The sequence below is a fragment of the Orcinus orca genome, chromosome 1 (assembly GCF_937001465.1).
Source record: "Orcinus orca chromosome 1, mOrcOrc1.1, whole genome shotgun sequence".
Lineage (NCBI taxonomy): Eukaryota > Metazoa > Chordata > Mammalia > Artiodactyla > Delphinidae > Orcinus > Orcinus orca.
The window spans coordinates 171,012,450-171,029,333 of record NC_064559.1 but is presented as its reverse complement, the minus strand read 5'-3'; the positions used below and the strand labels follow the sequence as shown (position 1 = coordinate 171,029,333).

Sequence of the window (16,884 nt, the reverse complement as noted above, 5' to 3'; positions counted from 1 at the left end):
AACCAATAGCTCCCACAGCCTTCAGAATAAAATTATAATTTCTTAGCTTCAGGTACATTGCCCACTACAATCTGCACCCCTGACACAGACCTTTTTGTTCAGCCAAATCTGTGTATGCTTCGTGTCGTGCCTTGTTTGGTGATATGTGCCACTTGCCTGCTAGGGTGATCTCCTGCCTTATTTCCCCTACCAGACTTGGCCTTGTAGACCAAGGCCATGTTATAATTATCATCACATCCTCCACAGTGTGTGCCATCCACCCATCCTCCATCCACCCACAATTCAGGGAACCCCTACTCTGTGACAGGCCTGTGTGCTCCCTGTGTCAGAAACAGGGGGTGCAAAGGCAAATAAGACAGTATAGCTACTGCCCTAACTGAGTTTACAAAGAGCAAGTCCTAGAGGACCCTGACATAAATGAAGTAAGTCTCCATGAGGAAATAAGCCTGTCTTTGACCCTAGGAAAAATATCATAAACTAATTCAGGAATGTTTCCAACTATGAAAGAAATCTGCTGTCTTGGTAAAACAGAATGCAGATATTAAACTCTAGATATTTCTTCCTGAACACCCCCTCAACCTTTTGTTATTGGGCATGTAAGGCAGACTGATATCCTTCCTGCAAAAGCTGGTAGTTTCCAAACAGTTAACAGTGGATAAAGATTCCTTGTCTTCTTGAAACCAAAACACAAGAGAAAAAATAAGGATAGGAAAGATGGAGTGGGAGTGAAGAGAGAAATAATCACCATTACCATCATACCAATTACCATTATTAGATTCTTACTCTGTGTTAAATGCTATATATATTAAACATTTTACATTTATTCTTTCAGTTAATGCTCACAACAACCCTTTAAAGTAGATACTGTTAACTCTCATTTTACCAAGAGATTAAGTATTCACTCTAAGATCACTCAGTGAAAAGTTGATCTAGAATTCGAGGCCAGGTCCATTTGACTCCAGGCCCATGTATACTCTTGTTGCAGGCTACAATGCCTTTGAAATGTGATTGAAAAGAAGAGGTACTGTTAAATAAATCATCCTTACAGTGTTGATTTATATTTGCTTATAAGACAAGCAAGGAAAAATAAATACCAACAACTCCCCCTTTATTTTAAGTAGCCAGTTTGGATAAAGTATTATATCTCTGTGGTGAGGGAAAGTAGCTGCAGCTTCAAGAACAACTGCAGGAGCCCTGAGCAGACCACGACAGATTTGGGGGCAAGTTTACACTGAATATGTTGGTACCCTAGAAAGTAGGAGATGGCTGTCTCCAGGGACTGAGTTTCCCTTGGGTCCTCTTGAAAGTTTCCTTTGAAAATACAGGATTAACTGATGCCTGTTAGTATTCTGAAGCTACTTTTACCCTTCACTACAGTACTAAGTTCTGCTACAAGTGAAGATGAGAGGCAAAGTCAAATGCTTAGAAGCTTCCCAGTTTACAGAGTTCCACCTCCATATCCAGTAGTAAACCCCAGAAGTGAATCTGAGATGTGACTATCTTAAAAAATAAAACTATATGTGCATAGAAGAGGCCTGATGACTATTCTTTTGAAAGGCTTGCTTACAAGGTTGGCATCTGGGAACTTGGTTTTCAGGAGGATTCACACTATTCTGATAATAGTGGTTCACTGTGCCTGAACTGCTTGTGCAAACAACATAGTTTATGCTGAACACCTGCTTTTTTTTCTGGGACTCTGAGATTTTGGTATATACCAGGCAGAGGGTACCTACATGATCAGCCCCCAGTGAAACCCCTGGGCACTGAAGTCCCTAATAAGCTTCCTTGCTTGGCAATATTTCACATGTTGTCTCAAATCATTGCTGGGGAATTAAGTTCATCCTGTGTAATTCCACTGGGAGAGGACCCTTCGAAGCTTTGCCTGGTTTCTCCTAGACAACCCATGTGCCTTTTCTCTTTGCTGATTTTGCTTTGTATCCTTTTGCTGTAATAAATCACAGCTGTGAGTATGACTACATGCTGAGTTTTGCTATGGAATCATGGAACTCTGGAGTGGTCTTGGGACCCCTGTCCAACAGATGGTGTCAGAAGTGGGATTCAAAAGCCTAACCCGGCTCATCAAAATATGGTGGAAGCACTGTTTTTTTGGGGAAAAAAAGGATGAAGAAGCAGGGAATGATGAACCTTTGGTGCCTGGGTGGATATAGAGTCATCTGTCCACGGTATGAAACAGCAGCTTAGCTGATGGTCTGTTTTAAGAGGTAAAATTTACCTCACAGAATTTTAAAATGACAGATCCAATTCCAGGAGAGTTGGTTTATTGGCTCCCCTGACTGCTTTTTGGCTGTACTGGCTAATGTGAGGGGAAAAAGGTACAGCCTTGTAATGCCTTTGGTTTTTGTTCTCTTTTCCAGGTGGCAAGAGATTGGATGGGTCAAAAATGTTAAAAGTTTGTACTGTTCTCTCCTTTAAGTGGGAGGGAAAAAAAAAGTTAAATCAGTTCCCTGGACTGAAGCACAATTTTAGATAAACCAGAGGGAAAATTAAGGGAGAAAAATACTTCAGCCATTTCTTCAGTTGGCTGTTGTTACCCTTGCTGCAGCAGCCTAGTATGGCTCCCTTCCTGACTTCCCTTGCATTCCAGGAGGGATCTTCCCCCAGCAACTTTAATATCATCCTTCTAAATGCTAAATTTACTGCTGGAGGGTTAAGTAAATTTGCAATGAGGAAAAAAAGCGGGGATTAAAAAAATAATTGTTTTGTGGCTACTACATTTGGGTATATGGTAAAAATTGATATAAAACATTATACAGTACTAATTAATTTCATAAATGCTAAAGGAATCATCTCAATCAGGGAAAGCCGCAAAGAAAAAGTGTTAGTAGAACATGATTGCCTTGCTTTTTGCTGCTGGTGAATGGGTTAGAATTTAAACTGTTTGAATAACAGAACAAGTCTCCAGAACTAATGATTTTTGCTTATTGGAAGCTCTGGAAAAAGGGAGACAACACAGACAAGAGAGGCAATCTCCAGATAGAGATACATGTAGGGAGTTTTAAAAAGCAGTTTTTAGTTTGATAATGGTACTTATAAAATCAGATGTCTGATCTTTAGAGGCTAATGATCTTCCAGCATACTGTGCATATTTTTGAGTAGGTAAATTTGGACAAGACCAAAAGGGCTTAGGAAAGCCTGCTTGTCACTTGAACTTGTAACACAGCTGTCTGTCCCTATAGCATCTTGGCTTTGCTGCTGCTGAAGAAAAGTTGTTGACTTCTACTGGAATCCTAACTCCACAAATGCTAACTGTCCAGACCTGACTCTAAACTAAAACCTGATATTGACTGCTGTGAGTGGCTTCAGCATCAGAATGTACTGTGCTGAACTGCAAGCAAGCATAGGCTCAACGAACAAGACTTTGATTCTGGGACCACTGTAGATTTAGGATGCCTCTGGGTGGGGCCTGAAATTGTGAACACATCATGGATGTTGTCTGTATCTTCTGGGTCACATACAAATGCCAACAGGAAAGAGCTTGTTTTTTGATGGGACCATCTAAAATCAAGCTGCTGGGCTTCCCTGTTGGGGCAGTGGTTAAGAATCTGCCTGCTGGGGCTTCCCTGGTGGTGCAGTGGTTGAGAGTCCACCTGCTGATGCAGAGAACATGGGTTCGTGCCCCGGTCTGGGAGGATCCCACATGCCGCGGAGCGGCTGGGCCCATGAGCCATGGCCGCTGAGCCTGCGCGTCCGGAGCCTGTGCTTCGCAACGAGAGAGGCCACAATAGTGAGAGGCCCGCGTACCGCAAAAAAAAAAAAAAGAATCTGCCTGCCAATGCAAGGGACATGGGTTCAAGCCCTGGTCCAGGAAGATCCCACTTGCCGTGGAGCAACAAAGCCCGTGAGCCACAACTACTGAGCCTGAGCTCTAGAGCCCGCAAGCCACAACTACTGAGCCCCTGTGCCACAACTACTGAAGTCTGCGCGCCTAGAGCCCATGCTCTGCAACGAATGAGACAATGAGAAGCCCGCGCACCGCAACGAAGAGTAGCCCCCGCTTGCCGCAACTAGAGAAAGCCCCCGCACAGCAACGAAGACCCAACACAGCCAAAAATAAAGAAATTTATTTTTAAAAATAAATAAATAAAATCAAGACGCTGACGGGTTTATATTTGATGCAGAGACTGAATGCATTCCTGCAAGTTGGGGGAGAGCATATCACAAGGAGTGTGACCTCCTTGCCCACTCTTGACAGAACGGACTTTCAACTTCCTTTGGGAGATGTCTCACTGCTCATGACTTGTGTTCAACTTCCCAGAATAGTTGCAGTTTCCAACAGTGGACTAATAAATAGCTTGACTCTACTCCTTTCACCTTTCTCTGGGAGCACACACCTTAGAAAGACAGTCTGATTATTAAATGCAACTGTTCTCAAAAAGAGATTGATCTTTTCTAGGCTGCTCACTGGATAAATGAACAGGACAAAAAGGATGGGAGGTTATATAAAGTTGTTTTGAAAATTTTTCATAATTAAGGATTTTGTACTAACCAATTCCTAAACATGATGTGCCTTTCTGGTTAAGCCGTATAAAAATGATTTTCTATAAAACTCTTTGGCCCTGTTGCATATACAGTCCTTCCTGAGGAAAGGTCTGGATGAAAGTAGGGGATAATCATAAAAAAAAAAAAAGGTAAAATTATGACTGCGGAGACACAACGATTTTGTAAAGAAGAAAAAACAAAACAAATCAAAACCCTGGCCCCTGGCGGGGGAGCGGGGGTGCAAGGGAGGAAGAAAGTGTTAAAATCTTTGCTATTCCAAACTGTTCCTGGAAACGTTCCCCTCTTCCTGAAGGAAAACTCCCCATGCTGCCTTTCCAAGCTGCTGCAAGTGCTTTGAATTCAAACTGACTGCTGAGTCTACAATCACACATGACAGTGGTGACTATGAGACAGCAGGAGGTGGCCTCAGCTCCTTAACTTCCAAACAGAACACCTCCAGATGCCGTCTATATTCATGAGGTGAGTGAACTGGTGTCACGGATAAGCAAAACTGAGACTGCCTTAGGCAGTCCCTCTGAAACCAAGGGCTGAACTAAATTGCTGACTGAGAACCCAATGGTGGGAGGTATCACAGTGGCCCTGACTAATGTATGTCCTGCTTGGGGTGCTCTAACACTTGTAAACTTTGTTTCCAGGGGTACCACGAATGCCCTCTGTGATTGTACTTCTGGTGTGTACCCTGATATCATGACACTGCCTCAGTATTTGAAGACGTTCAGGTCAGCTTCATCTTGGCTAGAATTGTGCTGTACCTGAACCGATGCCTTGGGCAAGGTGAGAAAAAGGGTTAATACAGAAACTCAAAGAGGAAGCCATCTGGCTTTCTAAGACAGACTTTAATGGTTAATGGAATTTGTTTTAACTGGCTGAGTCCAGGATCCCTAAAAAGCATAAATAACTGAGATCAATACTATAGGTTTTTCTCACTCTGTGTGTAGCTTCCTACTGATCATAATTTTTCTGTAAAGATGCCTCGGTCAAGAGCAAAAGGCATGATGTCTGCAGAAAAGAGTTAACATATAGCAGGCCTGACTGCTATTCTTTGAAAGGCTTGCTTACAAGGTCAGCCTTTGGCTGGTATCTGGGAACTTGGCTTTTTAGGAGGCTTCCCACTATTCTCAGAACCGGTAAGAGCAGCTCACTAACCTTAAATCGTTTGTGCAAACAATATAGTTATGCTGAACACCTGCTTTCCTTCTCGGATTCTGGAATTTGGTATGTACCAGGCAGAGGGTACTTATATAATCAGCCCCCAACTAAGCCCCTGGGCATTAAGTCCCTAAAAAGCTTCCTTGCTTGACAACATTTCGCATGTGTTGTCCCAAACCACTGCTGGGGGAATTAAGCTCATCCTGTGTGACTCCACTAGGAGAGGACCCTTGGAAGCTTTGCCTGGTTTTCCCTAGACTTGGCCCCGTGTGCCTTTTCTCTTTGCTGATTTTGCTTTGTATTCTTTTGCTGTAATAAATCACAGCTGTGAATATGACTGCTCAGTCCTGTGAGTCCTCCTAGAATATCACAGAACCTGGAGGTGGGTCTTGGGGACCCCCCAACACATTATATATGAAAAAGTATCCCGTTTAGGATAAACAGCATAGGCTCTGGAGGTTTAAATCACAATTATGTCAGTTACTATGTACGTGACCCTGGAAATGGTACTTAATGTCTCTTAGCCTCAGTTATCTTATTTATAAAATGGGGCTACTATCTATGCTTTAGGGTTTGTATAAAGATTGAGAGAATACTTTCTAAAGTGTCTGGCACAGAGTGGCACATTAATAATTATTATTATCCTTGTCTGACTAAAAGCTGGAAAAGGCTGTGAGAAGCAAAGAGATCACCAAATCAGGCATAAAAATTTCGAAGAAAACTTTCACATCAGCAATCCACTCACTTTTGGAAGGCTTAGACCCAACTCGTCTTGAAACTAAGCAAAAAATTGTACCAACATATTTTACTGAAAACCTCTTTGGTGTTTAGTCACATTTCCATCCAATCCCAACTAAGAGGATTCTGCTTTATGGAAACAGTGATGTGGAAGGAGGAGGAGAGAATATACTTCCTCACAGGAAAGTCTGACTGAAAGTGAGATGGTGTGGTTTCATCCTACACACAGTGCCCTGCCCAGGGGCATGAGCATGGTGAGCTGTGTTATTCCTTCCCAGCACAAGGTCTACATGTCTTAAAGCCTCACATATCCTGGGTACCTACTACATGTCATATCCTCACTCTCAAATCACCTCACTTAATTCTTACAACCACCCCATATGTGGCTATTATTATCTGCCTTTTTACAGGTGAAGGAACCATTTTATAGAGATTATGTGACACATCCAAGGTCCACCTGATAACTCGTTCTTTATACTATAGCATCATGCTCTCTCCCCCATCGTGACTGCCAATGCTCAGAACACATTTTTCCTGCACTAAAGGAACTACAATAAATAGTGGACTTTCTTCCAAGGAAGGGTGTTTTATAATCCAAGTGACAAAGAACAGGTCACCTCACATTAAGAATGAGGAATGTGTCTAAAAACTTATTTTTTAAAGGCAAGAGACAGGTCAAAAGCAGTGACTTCCTGGAGATGGATCAAAGAAACTCAGCATTACCAAATCAAATGGCATGGCCCTCTGCCATTTACCAAGTGTTTTCATTATCACTTTTGATCTTATCATCACAATATATCTGTGAGGATGCTTGATATTATCCTCACTTGAAAGATGAAGTAACTGAAATATAGAAAAATAGAAATCATTTACTCAGTGTAACTCAGAAAGTGAACAGAAGTGCCAGCATTAGAATGAAGAGTCGTCTGACTCCAAGTATAGGGAGGGCAGGAAAAGCTATGGAACCATTTATCACAATACTTAGTCCAGGCGTTAGAGTTTACATACAACCACCTGTCTAATCTTCCCCTGCTTGGCTGCATTTTTGTCAGTCTTATTTTAAGTACTGCAACATCCCCCGACTATTCTGGCTTCAGTCTTTTTCCATGTCAATTCATCTGTCCAAACTACCAGTGAGATAGAACAGAAAAAGAATCAGCACCTTCATATTTAATTTCCAGCTCTGCTACTTCCTGGCTAGGTGACCTTGCTCAAAACCCTTAGAGTTTCACTTTCTGTATCTGTAAAATGGAGATAATATTTGCTTGGTATAATAGATTCTTGACCTGGGTTTTAAATCTGTTTTTTTGTGCCTTTAATTTTTTCAATTATGGAGTAAGGATAATACCAATCTCATAGGATTGTTGTAAGGATTCAATTAAATGATACCTGTCTAGTGCATAGCACAGCTGCCCAACACACAGTGGGAACTCACACAGTGGTAGGCAGCATTATTATTACTTCACAGGTTGTCTGCTTCATTCATTCATTCAACAGATATTTACTGATCATCGGTTAAGTTCCAGGTACAGTTCTAGGTGCCAGCTATATAGCAGTGAATAAGTAAAGTTCTCACCTTCAAAAAGCTTTTATTCTAGTAGGGTGTAGATAATAAACAAGTAAATATCTATTATTCCCTATGTCAGATGGTGATCAGTTCAGCATAGGGATTGCCAGTCTGGCAGGGTAGGGAAGGTGGCAACAGAGAAGAGGGAAGGAGGACTGCTTTTTTATATAGTTTGGTCAGAAAAGGCCTCAGTGGAAAGGCAATATTTGAGCAGAGACCTAAAGGAAATAAGGGCATGAGCAATATGGATATCTAGAGGAAGACAGTACAAGTACAAGAAGCCAAAGTGGGAAAACGTTTCATGGTTTTTAATAAACAACAAGGATGCCAGGGTGACTGAAAAAGATTGAGCGGGGTCAGAGAAATGCCAGGGAGTCACATCAGGGAGGGTCTTTCAAAAACTCAGAACTAGGTGGGGAGCCATGACAGGGTTTTGAGAAGAGAAATGACACGATCTGCTTTATATTAAAAAACGACAAAACTATTTTTTTTTGTTTGTTTTGTTTTTTTAGAAAAAAAGACTGAAAGGGGGAGGGTACGCAGGTGGAGGGAGGACACCATTACAATAATCTAGACAAGAAACCATAGTGGCTTGGACTAGGGTTTAGTTGTGCAGGCAGTGAGAAGTAGATTCTGGATATACATTTTGAAGGTAAAACCAACAGAATTTGCTTATGAGTTGGATAGAAAAAGAGAGAAAGAGGAGTCAAGGATAAATCAAAGGTTTCTGGCCTGAACAAGAATGAAGCTGTCATTTAATGAGGTGAGGATGACTACAAGAGGAGCAGATTTGGGGGAGGGAAGAAATCAGGAGTTCAGTTTTGACTATGTTTAACTTGAGATGCCAATCAGACGTAAAATGGAAATGTTGAGTAGGCAGTTGTATGAATAAATGTCTGGAGTTCAGGAGAAAGCTTGGGCTGGAGATATACACTTCAGAGCTGCAACTGTATATATGGTAATTGAAGCCACAAGATGAATGAGATCCCCTAGATATTAAGGGTAGAAAGAGATCAGAGAATTAACATTTACTGAGCACCTACTATGTGCCAGGCAATGTGAATTTGTACATTATGGAGTAGTGTAGGGCTAACTGTTCTTATGTTGAAGATAACCATGATGACCATGTCATTCCCTTCCTCAGCAAACTACATGGAATAAAGCCAAGCTCCCTTTCCTGATATTCTAGGTTTTATACAATCCCCATTCAGCCTTTTCTCAGAACTTTATGATACAAACTCCATATTTCAATCAATCTGGTCTATGCTCCATTGTCTAGCCATGCCTTGAACTTTCCAACATTAGATTCTTTCTTTAAGCTGGCCCAAGGGCTGGAGAATGTTCTCCCCTATCAGCCCACCAGAAATCCTATCATCTCAAAATTCTGTTCATCTGCTACCTCCTCTACAAAGCTTTTCTTGGTCACACAGGCCAGCTCTGACTTCTTCTGCCCTTTTGGTCTGACTATTCTTAGGACCCACTGCGTGAACTACACTATGAGGATTATTTATATGAGAGGCCAGAGCATTCTCAAAGGAAGGACTGTGCCTCATTCCTTAGTACTTAGCACAGTGCCTGGATAAACAGAGTATGAAATACAACTTTACCTACATCTGGCTGTGACTTAGGAATAAAAATTACAAGGACAATATAAAGAAATCAGAGATAATGCAATCTTTCCAAATGTATAGAACTGAGCTTCATTTACACATTTAAAGTATTTTTCTAGATGATAAACTACCTCACTAATTTATTCCTTACCTGGCTCAGGAGCATAATGGCATAGGGATTAAGAGCACAGACTCCAGAATCACACACACACAGGTTTGTGTCTGGTTCTGATATATACTATGACATTGGATAAGTTTTGTGCCTGAGTTTCCCCCTCTCAGTGCATACAGTATGAATACTGACCTTTAGAATAGTTTTTAGGATTAAATGAGATAATGCATACAGGACATAGTAAGCCCTCAATAAATACTATTAAAAATTTCTTTTATCCTGCACACTTGGCTATTGGAGAATCATCATGATCATCTTTACTTTTCATATTTGGACAGTATCTCACAGTTTACAAAGCACTCATACACACTGCCTTATTTGAGCCATGCTATGGTCCTGGGAGAAGCAGAATTTATTGCTTCTGTTTTATAGAAAAGAAAACTGGGATACAGAGAGAGGGTGTACCTTGTTGAAGGTTGCACAGCTAATAATCATGCGATTCTCAGTCCAAAGTTCCTTCCTCTATACCATTGTTTTCTCTCTATTCCCCTCTCCTCAATCACTCCAACGATAAAGTAGAGGCCCCCCAAAGCTATGAATTTTCAGATTGATTCTGCATGTAAGGCATTATTAAGGCACAGGATGCTTCATCTCATTATTTAAAAAAATTGAAACTTACAATTTAGAAAATAATAGATTTCTTAAAAAAATGAATAACCTGAAGAAATATAAACCACCCTTGCTAGAAACAATATTTTTCCCTTTAATTAGACTGCTGTTATGCCAGATTAGAGTTTCATGTATAGACTTATTTAAGAAGCAGCTATATTATTCTTTTAAATCCCTTGCTATTTTGTTTCTTTTGTAAATATTATGTAAACAGTTTACCAAATGACTTCAACCTATAAACTCAAACGTCCCGTGGTCAAAATACTCCAGGACCATTTTTCCTTACAAAGTTGCTTTTGGAAATAAAGCAATTGAGAAGCCTGGGCTGCAGTCCTGAGTGGTCATTAACTGAATGTGCAGCTCTCAAGCGAGTCGTTTCACCTCAGGCCTGCATATCTGTTGAATGGCACAGACTACCACCTATCTTGCTACTTCCCAAAGCTGATAAGAAGAGGAGTGCGATAACTGAATGTATCTGCATCTTAGTAAGATCTCCTGGTTTCTTTCAGTCAAAAAGTTTATTGTGGCTAAATGGTGGGATGCATGTGGTAGAAAAGTAATGGAGGGAGTGAGAAGAACTGAGGGGTTGGGGATGGGGGGAGGAGATGGTATGAGATTATGAAGGCTTTTGTATGCTTTGGAAGGAGTTTACAGTTTTTTCCTGTAGGGCATTAGAACCACTAGAGGCTTTTAAGCAGGAGAGAGATGAGATATCACCAAACCTATGTTTCAGAAAAATAACTTGAGAGACAGTAGGAAGGATTGATAGGAGGTGGGGTAGGCAAGATTGGAATCAGCGAGATGAATTAGGATGCTGCAAGGTTTAATCTGGGCCATGAAGATTTGGGCAGTGGTGTGGGGGCAAGGAAAAGAAAAAAACAGATTTGAGAGAAGTTTAGAGTTAGAATTAATATTGTGACCAACTAGATACTAATTGCATTCCATCCCACAATCATAGTTCTTATTCTCTGAATCTCGATTATTTAGGGATACTGGAAAATCTCAAATAATTAGATATGGTGATATACAATATCTGTAGGGAATGGAACAAGCTCAGCAGCAGTAACTTTAACATGTATTTCATTGATTACATGCTTCATCTTGCTTTATCTTGAAATCAAAGCTTTTAAGGTATAGGTAGTTCAATGGCATTAAAGTTTTTCCTTCTGGTTCTTTTTTTTTTTTTTAAATCAAACTCAGTCTAACATAAATTGGAAATCAGTTCCACTGCAATATTAGAGACATTAACATATGAAAGTCACTGAAGTACTGAATATTTTAAAATATTGGTGCTTGGAGCTGCAATTTATTGCATTTACTAGGTGGTCTCTAATGTTGATTTTTAAAGTTCTATTGTTCTTTGGCTCTAATTTTAAGGTGAAACTCTAATCTATTAACAGAGTTTTAAAAGGAGCCAATGATCTTAAACAGTAATGGCCATGAGAAAACTTGGGTTTTAGGGTCAGCTCTGCTGTTGTAATTGACCATGTGACTTAAGGAAAGTGTATAATTTTACCATGCTTTGATTCTACCATCTGTAAAGTGACAGTTGGCTTTGATATCTCTGAGATTCTTTTCAAACATGAGATATTATGATTCCAAAGATACATTCTTTTGTCTGGTTTAGAGCATTTGGATATTTTAAATGGAAATATCCATCATTGCTCTAGTGGAAGAATTCACTGCTATCATGCTTTCTTTAGCTGTAAGCCTTTCCCACCTCTTCTGCCTCTCTCCACTTAGGACAATTATAGCAGATACTGTTTATTACATGGCAGGGACATAGTAGTTTACATTCACTTATTTAACTTTTATCACAACTCTCTGAGCTAGATATTATTCTCTTTTAAAGGTGAAGAACTAAAAGTTCAGCAGGGCCAAGTAAGTTGCCCAATGTCATAAAACAAGTATGTGATGAGGTGAGATTCAGATACAGGTCTAAGTACCACTGAAACTTTTACTTTTAACAAAGCTATTTTGTTTCCATTCACCCAACAGCTCTCTGTGAAAGGCTCAGGTCAAATTCATTTCCTTTATAATGTCTTATCACTGCAGGCTGAAATTACCTATCCTTCCAACTGTCAGTATGATATGTAATGCAATTTGCTTTACATGTGTGTTTTTACTAGAATGTGAACCCTTCAAGGCCAGTAACAATTCCTTTTATTTCTATATCATCAGTGTCTGGTATGGAGGTGGGCCATGTGGTTGCTCAGCAAATGTTTTACTCTATGAAAGAATGAATACCAGCATACATGCAGATTAACCTATTTCTAATTCCTTATGGTGGCAAATAGGATATCCTTGTATTATCAATGAAGTCAAATGTCTTCCAGCAGTAGCTTCTGGAAACAGACTGTCAGTTTGACAAGGGTAATAACTATGTCATTGTTTTTCAACACTGTGTTCCCAGTGCTGAGCATAGTGCTTAGCTTGGTGCTTAGCGTAGCAAAAGTGGATGGGTGACTGAGGAAGGAATCTGTGTACCCTAACTTTGTAAGGCTTTCCTCCCAGTTCTTTCAAAGAAACCTTTCCTGAAGGTGTACTTTGTAAAAATCCCTGCTAGGAGTTTGTTTATACTCACTCTCCTGTTCCTCTTTGTTCTAGAATATAAAATTTCTGATAATGTATTTCTGCATGCATGTTTGCCTGTTTTGGGGGTTCACAGCTATAGATCTGGAGGAAGAGATGTTCTTGGGGCAAGAATGGGGGCTGTGTGATTATGTAAGTGACAAGGCACACAGGCCACCAGTCCTGAAGCTCACTGCCATCACCATCCATGTTTCCCAGTAGGCTGCACTCCTTTGATAAATAGAAAGACCTCATGTTCCAGTTGCAGGTGGAGCTTCTCTGAATGAGGTGGATATGAGTACAGAAAAGAAGGAAAAGAGAGGAGGCAGGAAGGAGAAGAGTTGTGGGATTAAAAAAACAAAGAAAAAAAAGGAGGGAAGAGTGGAAAGAAGGGGGAGAGGGTTAAAAGGGTGAAATAGAATTGGAAAGAAGATGGAGCGGTGGGAAAGCAAGGAGGAAAGAAAAGGGAAGAGGAAGGCTGGGAGATATTGACAACTTCACACTGAGTGGTGCCAGACAGTTGCAGGTCCAGAGGGAAATTTGGGGCTGGAGGGGCCCCTTACTCTGACTCCAAGAAAGGGTAAGTAGTAGGGGGGGGTCAGCTTTTAGACTCAATTACCTCACTGCCAGGGCAATGCCGGAGTAAGGCAAATGGGCCAATGATGTTCACATGGCTCTAACATACCCACCAGGTAGGGCTTAATGACGGTAGCTCTGAAATGAATATTACTTCCCCTCTTAGTAACTGTTATTAGCAAAATGGAAAACAACATAACAAAACTAACAAATAACACAGTGCTCTCAGTATCTTGACAATCAGCTTCTCCCAGGAAGGCCTGTGTCTGCTGCTATTTTGGTTGTCCCACAGCGCTCAGTTCAGTGGTATACCCAGCAGACATTTAGTAAATAGTTGGACAGTTGGGAAATCTTAACATGAAGTACTGTTTTGATTTGGGGGTGGGGACACAGAAGAATGTTTAACAGGTCCTTTGGTGAGAAGCTAGTCTCTGCTTTGTGGAAAAAAGGCTAAAGACACAGTAAGACTCCTAGAGCTAAGTCTTATGTTATTTGTTATTAAAAAGGCAAGGTCTTAAGATGTGCTTTTTAACAGTCTTTAGTTTGGCTGTAATTTAAGATGACTTTTACAAATTAGATCCTAATCCCTGCAGACACAGATGGCTGTCACAGAATAGCCTTGCAAAAACACTAGTCATTAGACTTGGAAGAGCATTCAGAGAAGGATGAAGGGCCATTAACTCTCATCCCACCCCTAGGTCTAGGAGGTCTAATGAGTCCTGGGTGGGCTCTCTGGGTTTAGGCCTGGGTCTGGAATCTGGGTGGGCCTAGGGCACCGGTTCTCATTTGGAACAGCCTCTCTAGTTCACTCTGGAATCAGGGATTTAGGATCAGACCTGAGGTCATTAACACTTGACAACAGTAACTTGAATACTTATGTGTGAGGCACCATGCTGGGAACTTCAGGGGAGATAGACATGAACATGATATGGACAGTCTCTGTAAATGATTACAGAAAAATAGGACAAGTCCTATAAGAGAGGAATGTATAAACTGCAATGGGTACATAGGTGAGGAGCTTGGGAGATGGGGAGGGCTTCCCAAAGGAGATGACATTTGACTGGGCATTAAAAGACAAGCTCAGGAGATTGGTTCAAGATGGTGGTGTAGAAGGACATGTACTCACTCCTTCTTGCGAGAGCAGCGGAATCACAACTAACTGCTGAACAATCATCAACAGGAAGACCCTGGAACTCACCAAAAAAGATACCCCACATCCAAAGACAAAGGAGAAGCCGCAATGAGATGGTAGGAGGGATGCAATCACAATAAAATCAAATCCCATAACCGCCGTGTGTCTGACTCACAAACTGGAGAACAATTATACCACAGAAGTCCACCCACTGGTGTGAAGGTTCTGAGCCCCACGTCAGGCTTCCCAACCTGGGGGTCTGGCAACGGGAGGAGGAATTCCCAGAGAATCAGACTTTGAAGGCTAGCGGGATTTGATTGCAGAACTTTGACAGGACTGGGGGAAACAGAGACTCCACTCTTGGAGGGCACACACAAAGTAGTGTGCGCATCAGGACCCAGAGGAAGGAGTAGTGACCCCACAGGAGACTGAACCAGACCTACCTGTTAGTGTTGGAGGGTCTCCTGTAGAGGTGGGGGTTGGCTGTGGTTCACCGCGGGGACAAGGACACTGGCAGCAGAAGTTCTGGGAAGTGCTCCTTGGCCTGAGCCCTCCTGGAGTCCGCCATTAGCCCCACCAAAGAGCTGGTAGGCTCCAGTGTTGGGTCGCCTCAGGCCAAACAACCAACAGGGAGGGAACTCAGCCTCACCCATCAGCAGACAAGTGGATTAAAGTTTTACTGAGCTCTGCCCAACAGAGCACCACCCAACTCTACCCACCACCAGTCCCTCCCATCAGGAAGTTTGCACAAGCCTCTTAGATCGCTTCATCCACCAGAGGGCAGACAGCAGAAGCAAGAAGAACTACAATCCTCCAGCTTGTGGAATGAAAACCAAATTCACAGAAAGACAGACAAAATGAAAAGGCAGAGGACTATGTACCAAATGAAGAAACAAGACAAAACCCGAGAAAAACAACTAAATGAAGTGGAGATAGGCAACCTTCCAGAAAAAGAATTCAGAATAATGATATTGAGGATGAACCAGGACCTCAGAAAAAGAATGGAGCAAAGATCAAGAAGATGCAAGAAATGGGTAACAAAGACCTAGAAGAATTAAAGAAAAAACACTTAGAAGAATTAAAGAACAAACAAACAGAGATGAACATTACAATAACTGAAATGAAAAATACACTAGAAGGAATCAATGGCGGAATAACTGAGGCAGAAGAACGGATAAGTGACCTGGAAGACAGAATGGTGGAATTCACTGCTGTGGAACAGAATAAGAAAAAAGAATGAAAAGAAATGAAGACAGCCTACGAGACTTCTGGGACAACATTAAACACACCAACATTCACATTATAGGGGTCCCAGAAGGAGAAGAGAGAGAGAAAGGACCTGAGAAAATATGTGAAGAGATTATAGTCGAAAAGTTCCCTAACATGGTAAAGGAAATAGCCACCCAAGACCAGGAAGCACAGAGAGTGCCAGGCAGGATAAACTCAAGGAGAAACATGCTGAGACACATAGTAATCAAACTGACAAAAATTAAAGACAAAGAAAAATCATTAAAAGCAACAAGGGAAAAATGACAAATAACATACAAGGGAACTCCCATAAGGTTAACAGCTGATTTCTCAGCAGAAACTCTACAAGCCAGAAGGGAGAGGCACGATATATTTAAAGTGATGAAAGGGAAGAAACTAGAACCAAGATTACTCTACCTGGCAAGGATCTCATTCAGATTTGATGGAGAAATCAAAAACTTTACAGACAAGCAAAAGCTAAGAGAATTTAGCACCACCAAACCAGCTCTACAACAAATGCTAAAGGAAATTCTCTAAGTGGGAAGCACAAGGGAAGAAAAGGACCTACAAAAAAAACCCCAAAACAATTAAGAAAATGGTAATAGGAACATAGATATCTATAATTACCTTAAATGTGAATGGATTAAATGCTCTAACCAAAAGACACAGGCTCGCTGAATGGATACAAAAACAAGACCCACATATATGCTGTCTACAAGAGACCCACTTCAGACCTAGGGACACATACAGACTGAAAGTGAGGGGATGGAAAAAGATATTCCATGTAAATGGAAATCAAAAGAAAGGTGGAGTAGCAGTACTCATATCAGATAAAATAGACTTTAAAATAAAGAATGTTACAAGAGACAAGGAAGGACACTACATAATGATCAAGGGATCAATCCAAGAAGAAGATAAAACAATTATAAATATATATGCACCCAACACAGAAGCACCTCAAAACATAAGGCAAATGCTAACGGCTCTAAAA

At 41.1% G+C, this 16,884-nt stretch overlaps 1 protein-coding gene across 2 annotated transcripts in view; it reads right to left on the bottom strand.

The window, feature by feature from the left end:
• The window catches only part of FAF1 (Fas associated factor 1), a 490,154-nt gene that overhangs the window by 15,282 nt on the left and 457,988 nt on the right, over positions 1-16,884 (bottom strand). The gene's annotated exons all lie outside the window — the stretch shown is intronic.